A 15,379-nucleotide genomic window follows, 5' to 3' on the forward strand; every position below is an offset into this window, starting at 1 on the left:
ACTCCAGAGTTACCGACTGCGTGCACTTTAGATGAAGTCGTGATTAAATGCGAGCAGTACTTCATGCAGTATATGACACAGCTAACAAACATCAATTCTAACAAATGTGGTAATAAAATGTGCACATATGTGTCATTCAAACAAATTTCGAGTTCAGCTGAGACCTACTTATTACAGCAGAAAAGCTTTTAGTAGGCTTCGTTTGAGTGTACGTTCACTTATGGTTGAAAAAGGAAAGATACAAGAAACCACATATCCTTGCGAATGAGAGATATTGTCCCAACTGTCCCCTAGAAGTTGAAGACGAATATCATTTCATTATCAAGTGCTCTATATATAATGCTTTTAGAAATGAGTTACATCATAAAATAATTAAAAAAAAGAATCACATTTTTATTTTCTTACTAATAATGAAAAATTCTTATTCCTTACACACAACAATGTTCCGGAATTATGCTCTATTATTTGCAATTTTGTAATGAGATGCTTTAAGTTGCGTGAAAGCATACGAGTTGGAAGTAATTTCGAATTGTTTGCATTTCATATCTGTATAAACTAATGGAGAATGTACGAGGGTGTGTGGATTCGTGAAAAATAATTCACAAACCCCGTAGGGACAAATTGATGGTGTTGCATGGGTCTACACTTCCGAGTGCATTCTCCAATTTAATCCATTATTCACTAAAATTTATTACGTGATTGCTAAATTATTTTATTTTATTATTATTTAATTGTTTTTTAAATTATTGGTTAAAATAACAAATATTTTTTCAAAAGCAATAACACAAAATAATAGGACCCTTTCGGACCTAACCTGAACGATTCGGTCAAGAAATCCTCATCAGTGGATGTATGGCAATATGTGTGATGCACGTGCTAAACGTGTACAATATTACACTTATGAATATATACCACAGTGTAAATAAATAAATAAATAATAAATGGTGTTATATGAAGTTAGAGCGTACACATCACGGGCGTAGAAAGATGACAAAAAGTGTAGCGGTGTGTGGGGGGGGGGGGGGGGGGGGGGGGTAAACGCATATATGTATATAAATCAGGGATTTACCGGACGCACAAAACTTGCGTATAGGACGCATTAAAACTTAACTGGACCCGCAAAAATAGAGATACTGCGTCCCGTGGGACGCATAAAGTATCTGACATTTTCAGTAACCCTGTCCACTATCAAAGGTCGATCATTCTGTGTAACACACTATTTCTTTTCTACCTATAAACTGCGTATTCAAATGGGGATTCCCCATATCGAAAACAAAAAGTTTTAATCTCTGGGAACACTGCGTCTTTATCCTTTGCTGCGCTTAATCGGGTAAAGTTGGTAATTTCCGGAAAGAGATCGCGGTTTGCGATCATTCGGAACTTCTCGTCAACAGGCCGAACACAATCGGAAATTCCCGGGCGAATAAAACAAAATTGGTTAAATGTTCTGATTTGCATTAACAAACAAGTAGCACGATTCATAAACAACGCATGGTATTGTGAGTGTCATTTAGCTTGCAGGAAATGGTTCAAACAATTATACAGATCAAAGTGAAATGTTGATTTTGAAAGAATAAACAATGAATACCGACATTGATTTCCCGAAAGGAAAAACAACACAGCTTGTTAAATTTACTTTAATGAAACATATAGTATACACGTGATTTGTTGTCTGCAGCTCTCTGTCGTTTGTGTGGTTTTGGGACCCTTTGTTTTCAGGTGGGGACCCAGAAAAAAAAGAGGCGAGTCCAAGGGACCCCCATTTCAGAAAAACAAGGTAAATCCCTGTATAAATACATGTATATATATATATTTTTTTTAATCGCTGCTGCTACAAAGCTACACACACATACACACACGCTTCCTACGCCAGTGCACATGATGGCAAAAAAAACCCAAACCAACAACAACCAAAAAAGAAGTAAAAACGGTGTGATGTTATCTAAATTTGATAGAAAAAATGTGGAACTTTGGAATATCTACTGTGTGTGTGTGTGTGTGTGTGTGTGTGTGTGTGTGTGTGTGTGTGTGTGTGTGTGTGTGCGCGATACGGGCCAGAGCTTCCAAAGATAACATACTTTAAAATAATATTTTATTGAACGGTCAGTAATGATATTAAATACGTTTTCAGTAAAACATTTAAATAATAAGAATATATTTTTAAAATAAAATTTATAAACTAAAAATACATATTTTCAAAATTCTGCGGAAGCTGTGTTGAAATAGATAGGATATACACTGGTGGCACCTAAGCATTTGTGTTATATTTTAAAGTTAAAATATTTCTTTAAAAATATTTGTTTCACCGCCACAGTACAATGGAACAATAAACGTGTTACAACTAGTTATTTTAATTTTAATGTTTTTTAAACTCAAGTGATGAGCGCCTTTTTAGTGGGACCCCCCCCCCCCCCCCACCCACCCCCCCGCATAAAACAGCAACAAACAATGGATCCGACTTTTTATAAGTTCTAAATAACAAACACTTCCTGTTATAGTCTGTTTTAGAAACATTTAGATAGTGCAAATGAGATAAATATAAATGGTGTCCCATGCTCCTTAGTTTGGACAACACAAAATGACAATATAAGAAAAAATGCCAATGTAAAAATATTTCATCATTATTCAACAAAAATTGTCTGTTATTAACTGTGTAAATGAGCACAAAGAGTGTTCGTTAGACACATAGGACAATGAATGATAATTTTGAAACAGACTATAGCTAAAATAGGCCATGCCGTAAGTGCAATCATCAAAGTCTGTGTGCAGCCATTTGCATTGTCACTCGGAGGGAAATTCAAAGTATGCTTGGATGTTTGCGTTAACAGATTAAATAAGACATTCATTTCATTTATGGATTCATAAATTACAATCAGGTATGTATTGAAGCTTCTATGTAAATTTATGTAAGTTGATATGCAAGGTTGATCATTACAACGTTGACAGACACGTGTTGACAGGTGATAGAAAAACACGTTGATCGAGGCTGGCAAAAGTATACTTTTACTTTTAGTGCATTAATTCGGATTTTTTTCTTTTCAATAAAACTGTTATCGACCAGTTTTATACATATATTCACAATCAAGATGTGTTGTTTTAACAACGGTTTTGTGAATTAAATTAACGTTGTTTGTTTGTTTACAAACATACCCGGACACTTGTTTCAAGACGTAATGTAACGTCATTAACGTGCGCAGACTTTTGTGCCGCGCAGACTAAGGTGACATGAGTAAATAATTTTAGGAAAACTTACCCAATGAATCATAAGCCTTATGACCGACAGAAATGAATAAAATTATGCATATGGTGAATTTGGTTATGCAAAATCCTGAATGTAAAATAACTCTTTCTTAAATAGAACATTTCTTGAACAATTTAGCACTGGAACCAAACACGCGTTATCGTGGGCTTTTTAAAAAATGATGACGTCATGTTTGTTTTCACTCATATTCTGATGACGTCGTTTGAGACTGACACGTGTTAAAGCCCAAAATGTCCCAACTGCCCAAGATGTCATCTCGCATATTGAAAAAAAAAAGCCACCGTTAGGAGGGGGGGGGGGGGGGGGGGGGGGGGGGCGATCGACCTATTGGCTACGGGCCTTAATATAAATTTTCTGAGAAAAATGACCTTAAAGGCAAGTCCCTTTCAGCAGATATTGAAAAAAAGACGTTGTGATTACGATAATTGCCGAAATATAAATGTCAGATATTTTTAGTCAGATGCTTCGATAATTTCATACAAAGACTACTGAAGATATATTGCCCTCCGCATTGGCCACTAACCACAGTACATACCTAGGTTTTGATATATCAGTAGTGGAGCACTGGATGAAACAGGGAATGTCAATTGGTCTACGTAAGATCAACTTAGAGGGATCGACCTTAAACGTCTCGCATCACAGGTAGACACTATCTCACCGAATGTTTAAAATTAATTAAATTTGTAAATATATATTTAATACCTGTGTCATATTCCAACGTTTTAAAGTATTTATTACATAATGGGTAATTTTTATTACAAAATGGGCACCTATTTTTTAATTACAAAATGGGTCGTTTTTATTACAGAATGGGTCCTTTTTTATTAGTACAAAATAGGTACTTATTACAAAATGGTTCGTTATTTTATTACATAATGGTTATTTATTACAAAATGGATCTTTATTACAAAATGGGCCCCAACACACGTACAACCACCACAACACACAATACAACACAACACAATACAATTGAGAGACAGACAGAGAGAGAGAGAGAGAGAGAGAGAGAGAGAGAGAGAGAGAGAGAGAGAGAGAGAGAGAGAGAGAGAGAGAGAGAGAGGGGGGGGGGGAGAGAGACAGACTGAGACAGAGAGGACAGAGAGACAGAGCAAATTGAGGAAGGGCAATATCACAAAATATACAGTGATCAAAATATATTTTTTGTGAAAGAAGAACCGGGATATCATCATATGGGTTGAGTAATGGGAAATACGCTGACTGTAAGATAAATACGACGTATAAATGTAAGTGAAAGTCAACATTAATTTATCGCCAAAACAGGGACATAGCCAAATATGCCCGCACAAACACATTTACATAACCAGATACACATATAGGCACGCATGAACACGCACAAAAACGCAGAAACGCATGAACACACACAAAAACGCAGAAACGCATGAACACACACAAAAACATACATGCATGCATCCATCCATTCGAGGCAGGATGTAGCCAAGTGGTAGATAGCTCGCCTAATGCGCGGTCTGTCTAGGATCGATCCCCCTCGGTGGACCCATTGGACCATTTATCGTTCCATCCAGTACGCCACGAGTGATATATCAAAGACCGTGGTATGTGCTATCCGGTATGTAGGTGGTGCACTCAAAAGATCCCTTGCTACTAGCGGGTTTCGTCTTTAAAACTAGCCGGTGGTTAATAAATCAGTCGACGTGTTCCAGTGGTATTGTTAAACAAAACAAACTTTAAACTATCCATCGATACATTTATATGTGTATAGGCCTACGTACCTAAGTTCTCGTGTTCCAACCCCACCCACCTACCTGTAGGTATATCCATCCATATATACCTACATCCATACATACATACATATATACATAGATAGTAGGTACACGCAGACACATTCATGAATCAATGGTTGTAATAGGAAAACCCAATAGTTTCATCAAGATGATCGACCCTTCATTGTAGTCCATTTTAAGCGAACGGATTACAACCGAGCGAAAATCCCACTCGTTTGGGCACGCACAGTTTCGAAAATGTCCACATGCCTTTAAATAGTGTAACCAGAGACCCATGACTGGTATATCAAAAACAAATTGTATGTGCCGTCCTTTCTGTGGGAAAGTGCATATAAAAGACCCTTTGCTGTTAGTGAAAAAAATGTTACAGGTTTTCTCAAGAATTACCAAATTGTTTGACATCCAATAGCCGATGATTAATTAATGTGCTGAACGATTTAAGCAAATGTAACAAAGTATATGGCACCACTTGGCCCAAGATGGGGCAATTGGGCAATTGGGACATTATGGACTTCAACAACACGTCATTGGTTGTTACGAGCTAAAATCACCCATTATCACGACACACTGCACCAATATATAATATGAAACATTTAAAACCATTATGACTGAATAAATAGAACATGAAACTCATAATATGCATTGTCAACTTTGAAAAAAAAAAAATGCTTTGCTTAACGACAGCACTAGAGCACATTGACTTATTAATCATCGGCTATTGGATGTCAAACATATGGTCATATGGTCATTTTGCACCACACAGACATAGAGAGCACTGGCTGGAACGAGAAATAACACCCAAAACCAGATCCAAAACCGACCTACATTTACCCCATTAGTAGCAATTAGAAGAAATGTAGCGGGTTTCCTCTCTAAGACTGTCGGAATTACCAATATTTCACATCCAATAGCCAATGATTAATAAATCAATGTGCTCTAGTGGTGTCGTTAAACAAAACAAACATTTACTTCTGCAGACACGGATCCATGATGTGGGTTGTTATTGTTGTTATTGTTTTGTTGGGTTTTGTGTTTGTTTTGTTTTGTTGTTGTTGTTGTTGTTGTTGTTGTGGGGGGGTTGGGGAGGGGGGGGGGGGGGGAGGGGGAAAAACTTAATATATATTATATATATATATATTCACCTAGTTAAAATTACGCAATTAGGTTAATTATATACCTTAACTCATTACAAGCATTTTCAGAAGTGGACCAGGGACGGCAGCGCCCCCTGGTGCCAATGGAGAATCTGCAAATGTCCCCCACCCACTTTTAGTGGGGCGGATAAAAAAAAAAAAATTACACTATGGGTTAAAAGCATGAAACTTGGTACATATATACCTTGACACATTACAAACATTTTCATATATGAACCTAAATCAGCAGCGTCCCCTGGTGACTAGGGAGGATCTACAAATGTACCAAACCCCATTTTAGTGGGGCGGCTAACATAAACTTTGACACTGAAATGAAATTTGGTACATATACACCTTGACCCGTTACAAACATTTTCAGATATGGACCCAAGTCAGCAGTGTCCCCTGGTGGCCATGGAGGATTTACAAATGTTGACCACCCCCTTTCAGTGGGACGACTAGATTTTCTCCTACTTTTATAAAGGTCGACGACAGTCATTCTTCGCAGACTTGTTTTGGATTCGTACACAATAAATATAACATATCCAACCAGTAATTTTTTTATATGATATATTTGACAAAAGCTACATTTTATATATTTTTATCTTTTAAAACTTAAACTTAATATTTTGTCTACAATTATGAAAAATAAAAACATACTGACATGTAAACTGCGTTGTCTGCACTCGGAATTATTTTCATGGGGGTCAAGGTTAGTAGACTAGTTTTTATTTTGATGTGGCGCAGCACTAATATTACCAATAGTGGGTATGACAAAGTTTGACGTCACTTTGCGCTGCATATCTGCCACCAGCTTAAATGACTCAGTTTTCAACACAAATATTACAGCTTCCCAATAAAATACAGTGATATTGAATACATGTACATACACAGCGTTTTATCGTCTTACCAGCTGATATATTTATTTAATTTGTAATTCGGTTAAAACTACACCAATAACGATTTTCAAGAGAGCTATCAATGACGTCGCGTAAAAAGTATGACGTCGCGGCCATTTTTACAGCTGATAGGGTCACATGATAATTTTGTCTTAACGCGGCGTCTGACGTCAATGGCTTCTTTTAGAAGTGTGTTTTGAGGTATTTAAGACGTGGCTCATTATAGAGAAAGGTCGATTTTGTCACTGATAAAGAAATGTGATATTTTAAATGTACTTTGAAAAACAATGAACTTCAAATGGATTTTGAATATATTTCTATACTTCGGCACATCGAGTTCACATATTCAGTTGTTAAATTGAACCTATTTCTATGTTTTCTTTGAAGTTTCAAGTCATTTCACCCTAGCGCATTTGTCCGCAAGGTGTCCTAACTGGGGTTGTCTCAGCAGTCATGGCGGCAGCCATTTTATCAATCCCATAATGCATCGCTTCAAGGTGGCACTGCCTAGTGTGTTACATGTGTTTTAGTTTTTAAAAATAAATATCAGGGCCTAAGTTGCTGAAATTGCGTTTTGTTATAACTGACCATGTGTCAAATATCGGAGGTTAATCTAGCCCAAATACATTATGGCTAGCGAGCTCTCACCCACAATTACATTGTTTTGGTTGTTTCTTGCATGAAAATTGTCTTCCTTTTTTTTAAAGCTGCAATCTCGCCTCACATTAATTAGCATAACTTCATAGAAATACACCTACAGTTTTTCTAAAGAATTGTGTGTGACAGTAGCACAATTTTAATAGTTAAATAATAAAAAAAAATTAGATATTTTTAGGTAATATTCCGATCAGCACACAGTACCCTCCTCCACATGCTATATTGCATGTTCTTTTTTAATGTATTTTCCAGGGAAACATGACCCCACCCCCACCCCCATCTCAACACACACACACAAACCTTTGCTAGCCACAGTCTTGACCTCTATACAATTTCCTGCACAGGCGCCTGTTTTACAAAATATTTCGTTTCAATGCTTCAAATTAATTTTATATGTATATTAAATTGTATTATAAACATGCTAAATTGCAAATGTTGCTGTAATATCAGCAAAAATAATTTATCCTAAAAACATCGACCTAGTAACTGTAACATTAGTATTTGTATAAACATGTTGGTCTTGCATGTCGATTTTTCAAGATAGGTAGGGCCTAGATGTCCAACATGTTAGATGAAGACATTGTTGTACACATGATTGTAAGCATAACTGGCAGGCAAATCAAAATAAATAACCATAAATAAAACAAAAACAAATAGCCCAGTCCACCACCACCCCCAAAGCACCCCAGTAACAACACCAACCCCACTCGAAAATAAAATACAAAATACCCCTCCCCATCGGCAAACACACACACACACACGCCCCACCCTCCACCCCCACCCCCCCCCCCAAAAAAAAAAAAAAAAACCAACAACAAAACCAGAACAAAAACAAACATATAACCCAGACGAACACGCATATTTTCTATCGATATTTACAGTGGCATGCAATAATCACATTTGTATTATTATTATTATTATTATTATTATCAAGACCTCCCCCACCAAACCACCACCCCCAAAAAAGAAGACACGTCACCCACCCACCCCCAACAACATTTATTTTTCTTCGAAATATTTTCACTATCATTAATCACATTTGTATTATTATCATTTAAAAAAAAAAAAAATTCAGCCTTTTATATTTTTTTTTCCAAATGTATTTTTTGTTACTCAGCTTAAATCAAGAACTCCCCCCACCAAAAAAACAAAAACAAAACCACCACCACCACCCCCAAAAGACCCGTCACCCCCTCCCCCCACCACCAACTTTATTTTTCTTCAAAATATTTTCACTATCATTAAATAGACTGTTTTAGACTATTGTATTACAATGGACTAGTCCCTGCCACTAGCTTTCGTCACGTGCTCATTCAATCGCCCATGTGCACTGCCTTTATTTTTTATGTAACATTGTTTCACTATTTGTGCATAATAGAAGTTGGAAAAGAATGGGGTATCGTTGCATTGTCCTGATAGGCTAACTAAATATATTAAGTTGTGAAAACAACAACGTCACTTTGTATTGCTTATTTTCCGATTTTACGTTTATAACGACGTTAGGGTTAATGGTTACATTGTAATATTATAATGGTATATGTTACCATTTTCCAGTGGCTTCAAGAACACTATTACATATTCCAGAATAATATTTTTGCGTGTTTCAGATCAATTTTAAAGTGAAATATACACATGGTGATTAGTAGTTGAGTTTAACCGGCAAGTTTAGAAAAGCGATTCAAATTTGGCAGACATATTTCACAGCACGCCAAACTTCAAAGGGCTATAACTTTCTAATCACTAAATATTTTTCCGTCCGGTGTTCATTAATTTAAAATTTTTGGTACATATTTTTGCTTGAAATAAAAAGTTTGACCACATATTTATTTCTTAATTTTTCGTTGTTCTACCTACCAATAGCTTAATTTTAATTTGAATGACGTCAGCATTCCAATGACGTCATTTTCCAAATTCTTACAATAACCATAAACTGGGTGCATGTTTCAGGTTTAATAACGCTGGGAAAAAATCCAATGCAAAAGTGCTATTGAAAATTGTTTGTTCGAACATTACTAATGCACCAGTCTGTTTTTGAAGGAAATATCATAATTAAAAAACAATTGTACTATTTAGAAAAACATCTTTGTAGGAGGATGGGGCGGACTATAAGAGTATCGTGAAACACCGGGCTACCCAATAAACCTGTCTATTTTACGTTTGACTCGTTTTTAAGGAATCTGCATAAGATTGTACCCTGATATTTTTGTTTGAATTAAGAAAACATTCCAAAAAACAAAGTTTACAAATGAGGAGAAGACAAGTAGACATTCAAAATATTGTTATACCGTACATAGGAAAATCAGAGGAGTCGTAAGGAAATTGACATTGGGTCTGCGGAGAGGTAGCCCGAGTACTCTGACTGTAAGAGAGCTAGACGGACATTTGGACAGTCATATACGCTCTCATTACAGCCAGAGACCAAGCCGTGTAATTTTCTGGCAATCGCTGCCAATTAAAAGCATGATATTTACTACATATACACCTTGACTCATTAAAAACATTTTTAGATATGGACCCAAGTCAGTAGCGCCCCCTAGTGGCCAGGTATGATCTACATATGTCACCCATCCCCTTTTAATAGGGAGGTTAACATAGAAATTGACACTGCTTTAAGAGCATGACATTTAGTACGTATACACCTTGACCCATTACAAACATTTTCAGATATGGACCCAAGCAAGCAGCGCCCCCTGATGGCCAGGGAGATCTATAAATGTCGCCTACCCTCTTTTAGTGGGGCGGCTAGGTTTTCTCTTGCTACATTATAAATATTACGACAGTCATTGTTTGCACTCTTGTTTTGGCTTGGTACCCAATAAATAATTGTAATTTTTTTTAAAAATCAAAATATTTTAAAGGACCTTCATCTCTAAATATGGATTAGTCATATAAATAAAATTACAGTCATTTGAGATACCAAACCTCGCTAATGTATCACCCAAAATGTCCGTTGCAGACTTGGAGAATACAGCATGAGTGGCCGTTGGATATCATTTATCTTACAACGAGTTGCTTAAGAAACGTATCTAACGCTACTGGCATTATTTTACAAAATACTGGCGTATGTACAGCCGATGTCGAAGATATATTTTTTTAAATAAAAGCCTGTTGATTACACCTCTTACCATGCCCGGCGCGCCCCCTTCATAAATCCCTAGATTTCCATATTCAACGTTCAACATTCAATATTGAATATTGCTCTGACAGAACAGCATTCAACATTCAGAATATGTTTCTGCAAGATGCAATTAACACTCTTTAGAAACCAACTTAGAGTGACTTAGGAATAAACAATAATATGGGATGGCTCAGAAATAAAGCAAAGTGGTAATGCACGCTAAAATCTACTAATACTGATTGTATTGAAACGAATAACCGGATGCACAATTCTGAAAGTAAACATAGAATTTGTATCACTTGATAAAGAGGTGTTCAATACTATATAACAAAACAGGGTGGCTCAGGGTCAATTTCCCACCTAGCGCCCCATCCATATATAAGTGCACAGTGCAAAATCAATCAACACACAATTCTGAAACTAAACAGAATGTTTATCATATAATAGAGATGTGTTCAGTAGTGCACATCGAACCCATAAATAACAAACACAGGGTGGCTCGGGGGCAACTTCCAAGGTAACTCCTTGTTAATATAATATGGTGCACAGTGTTTAACTCCGCCAAAGCCCGGATGAGAAAGGTGGAGGGTTGAGCGTGGGGCTAGCACCCCCACATCGTAAAAAATCCACTTGCTACACAAACGTCGACAAAATAATTTACAGAGAACTCTCGCCTGGAAGAGGAATGGTCTTTATCTCGAGGATCTATGACGTCGTGTGGTGAAAGCTGAGAGGCCACAAAAGCCGCAGAGCCGAGCACTCTTCTTTCGACCAAGCAGATTAATATGGGAACGTGGAACGTTAGAACCATGTACCAAACAGGAAAGACAGCGCAAGTAGCAGCGGAAATGAACAACTACAGCCTCATACTGCTGGGGATTCGCATCAGCGAGATAAGATCGTCAACGACGGGACAGAGAAGGATAAATACAGCCGAGATGATACTCTTCTTGGGACATGAAGAAGATGATGCACACACACACACACACACACACACACACACACACACACACACACACACACACACTGTAGCTCGCATGTTGTCAAGAGCTTTGATATGATGGGAAGCACATGGACCGAGGATAATCACAGCATCCTTCAGAACAAATAAGAAGAAAATCAAAGCAGAAGAAAATCAAAGTAGAAGAAATCAAAGCAGAAGAAAATAAAAGCAGAAGAAAATCAAGATGTATGGCATCCAGTACTACGCACCAACAAATGGCAGTGACGAAGAAACGAAAGACCTATTCTACAGCAGACTTCAAAGCATCCTGGACAAGAGCAGAGAAATGGATGTGACAATCCTTATGGGAGACTTCAATGCGAAGATTGGAATGGACAGCCATGGATATGAAGAAGTGATGGGAATCCATGGGGTTGGAGAAAGGAACGAAAATAGAGAGAGATTTGCGGACACATGTGCACTGAACAAGCTTGTCATCGGTGGCAGCATTTTTGCACACCAAAGGATACACAAGACCACATGGGTGTCACGGGACCATGTGACAGAAAATCAGATAGATCATATCAGAATTGGCAAGAGATTGAGGAGGTCACTTCAAAAGATAAGAGTGAAAAGGGGAGCTGACGTGGCACTCGACCATCACATGCTGGTTGCCACACTGAAACGTAAGCTGAAGAAACATGGATGGTAAAGTAAAGTTTGTTTTATTTAACGACGCCACTAGAGCATATTAATTTTTTATCTTATCATCGGCAATTGGACGTCAACTGTTGGTCATTCTGACACTGTTTTAGAGGAAACCCGCTGTCGCCACATAGGCTACTCTTTTACGAGAGTCAGCAAGGGATCTTTTATTTGCGCTTCCCACAGGCAGGATAGCACAAATCATGGCCTTTGTTGAACCAGTTATGGATCACTGGTCGGTGCAAGTGGTTTACACCTACCCATTGAGCCTTGCGGAGCACTCACTTAGGGTTTGGAGTCGGTATCTGGATTAAAAATCCCATGCCTCGACTGGGATCTGAACCCAGTACCTACCAGCCTGTAGACCGATGGCCTAACCACGACGCTACCGAGGCCGGTCTGAGACAGCAACAAAGACGAAAGTACAATGTTGACTCCTTAAAGATCCATAGACAAGAGAGCAAGACAAGCTGAACCTTGCTGACCAATTCCAAGTGCTACAAGAGCTGCATGACGAAGAATCTGGCCTGAACATCCAGTGGTAGAACATTAAAGAGGCACTGACATCAACTTGCCAAGAAGTGGTTGGCCTGGAGAAGCAGCAACAGAAAGATTGGATCACAGCAGAATCCCTACGCAGGATTCAAGTGCGGAAGGAGAAGAAGTCAGCAGTAAACAACAGTTGAATAAGAGCAGCAAACGCAAAGACACAGGACGAGTATACAGAAGCCAACAGGGACGTAAAGAGGAGTGTAACAAACCGGCAAGAGCAACTACATTGACAGCCTGCATGCAGCGTGAACATGAGACACCACTAGAATACTGTCGGGCAAGTAGAGCAAGCCAGACCAGTTAAAGACAATGAAGGAAATATTTCTGTCTGTATTTCCATGCACCAAACAATGATGAAAATTACCATCAGGCAATCCAAAAATGACCAGTTAGGTGCTGGTACCACGATAAGATTATCTCAACTACAAAATTATCTGATATGCCCTGTTCATTCATTGCAAGAATATTTGTAAGTTAGGTCCAGGGGACGTTTTTTACTTATTTGTACACTTGGCAAAGTGGTAACATGTTCAGTTCTCAAAATTCTTAGCAAAACATTTACGTTTTCTACAGATATTTTCGGGCACATTTTTTTCCGAATTGGAGCTACAGCAGCTATACAATGAGTCCGTACAGAGGAGATTACGTTGTGGGGGGTGGGGTGGAGTTTAAACACCTACCTTTGTTATATTCGAATAGCATGGTTGATTTGAATCGGTTATGATGTGTGTCGGTTTTTACATATCTGGATGGTGGAATCTTGTTTAATGTATTGGGCATATCGGAGAGCAGTTAGCCATCCAACTGGTTCTATCTTGGATTGAACAACTGCCGGGTGAAATAGTTACGGGGACAGAAGTTCAGTAACCTGGTGTCTTTCATAACGCAAACACTTAAAAAGGTATTCCACACCTGACACCATTCCTGAATCATTTGGGCTCAAATGATCTGGTTCAGTATTCAGGGAAAGAATTGGGATATGATATTTCGAGATTTGGGAGAGATCAAACATGCTACATGTCACAATCATTTGGTCAACATTGCTTCCACGGAGCACAGTCGCATTCGGGAATAGAGAATAAACGCAAGCAAGTGAATCATGGGTTGAAGTGGGTTTGCGAAAATAGGGGATATAGATTAAGGCATGCCATCGTTGACACGGATCAAGGGTTTTTCAGTGGAGACGGGGTCGTTTTAAATACGTTCCAGGATGGTTTGCAGGCATTTTATTGATGGGTTTTTTGGGGTTTTTTTTTACAGCTATTGGACTATATGTGTGATCTGTAAGTAGTATTAGAACTGGTATGTCCTCGTATAGACAGTCCTGTGGCGGAGGTGTGGTGGTCGGGCACAGTAATCTCTACGTTGGTAACACTCGTTTGAGATAGATAAGCTATAATGTCTTAGGTAGGTGGACCCGACCTTTCGTTGGTGGACACTCGGAGGGAACGGGTATATATGCATTCACATTGTTGGACCTAGGGGGCCCTCCATTTGGAGACCCTAGGGAGTGTACAGCTGTGCTGCCAGGGCAAAACCCTGGCTGGGGTAGGCGTATTAGTCGGTGCCTGGCCACCGCGGTTCTGTTGTAGTGATTTGTCTTGGGGTGTATGTCATGATAAATAAAATGCTACGTCATTATTATTCCATCAATTTGGCTTTGTCTTTTGGATTACTTGGGTAGTGTTTATCATACCGTTTAGACTTATTTTGGGTTATGAAGAGAAAATTGTACATGTATACACCTTAAAGAAGCACATGTTTGGTAAAAAAATTTTTATTAATAATCACTAAAACATAATCAAATGAATGCATCCAACTTCTTTTTTCATTTTTTTTCTTTTTTTTTTTTTCCAGCAAATACTATGCAAATCATAAACTGCTTGATAAATGAGTACATATAAATAAAAAAGACATAGACAAACAAATTTAGATAAAAGTACATAATGTCGTTCATATTTTGACAACAATATATACAAAACAACAATCATTCCCAATTATCACAGAAAAAAAATGAAATTAAAACATTTAGATAGTTGTAATACATACAATCTTCTCTATGCATTGCTTACTTAAAATAGTATATTTGCAAATGAGAAAAACAATGAATGATTAAAGTATAAAACAGTGTATAGAGCTGCTGCAAAGAACAATATCACAGGGGTTTTAAAATAAATAAAAAAATATAATGTAGAAAACCTTCTACAAGTTGTGTTGTTTTTCTTTATTGCACGATATTACTCTTATGAATATATACCACAATATGTAAATAAATAAATACGCAATAAATGGGGTTATGTGTAGTTACGAGCGTAGGTAGGCCTTTTGATGCGAGAAGGGGTGCGAA

General features: G+C 37.8%; 1 protein-coding gene across 1 annotated transcript in view; it reads right to left on the reverse strand.

The window, feature by feature from the left end:
• The window catches only part of LOC121381145 (serine/arginine repetitive matrix protein 1-like), a 42,614-nt gene extending 39,185 nt beyond the window's left edge, over positions 1–3,429 (reverse strand). The window contains exon 1 of the mRNA XM_041510306.1: positions 3,254–3,429. The gene's annotated coding sequence lies outside the window, so the exon portion shown is untranslated. The remainder of the gene's footprint in view (positions 1–3,253) is intronic.
• Positions 3,430–15,379: the final 11,950 nt, after the last annotated feature.

Source organism: Gigantopelta aegis, chromosome 9 (genome assembly GCF_016097555.1).
Source record: "Gigantopelta aegis isolate Gae_Host chromosome 9, Gae_host_genome, whole genome shotgun sequence".
NCBI classification, from domain to species: Eukaryota; Metazoa; Mollusca; class Gastropoda; order Neomphalida; family Peltospiridae; genus Gigantopelta; species Gigantopelta aegis.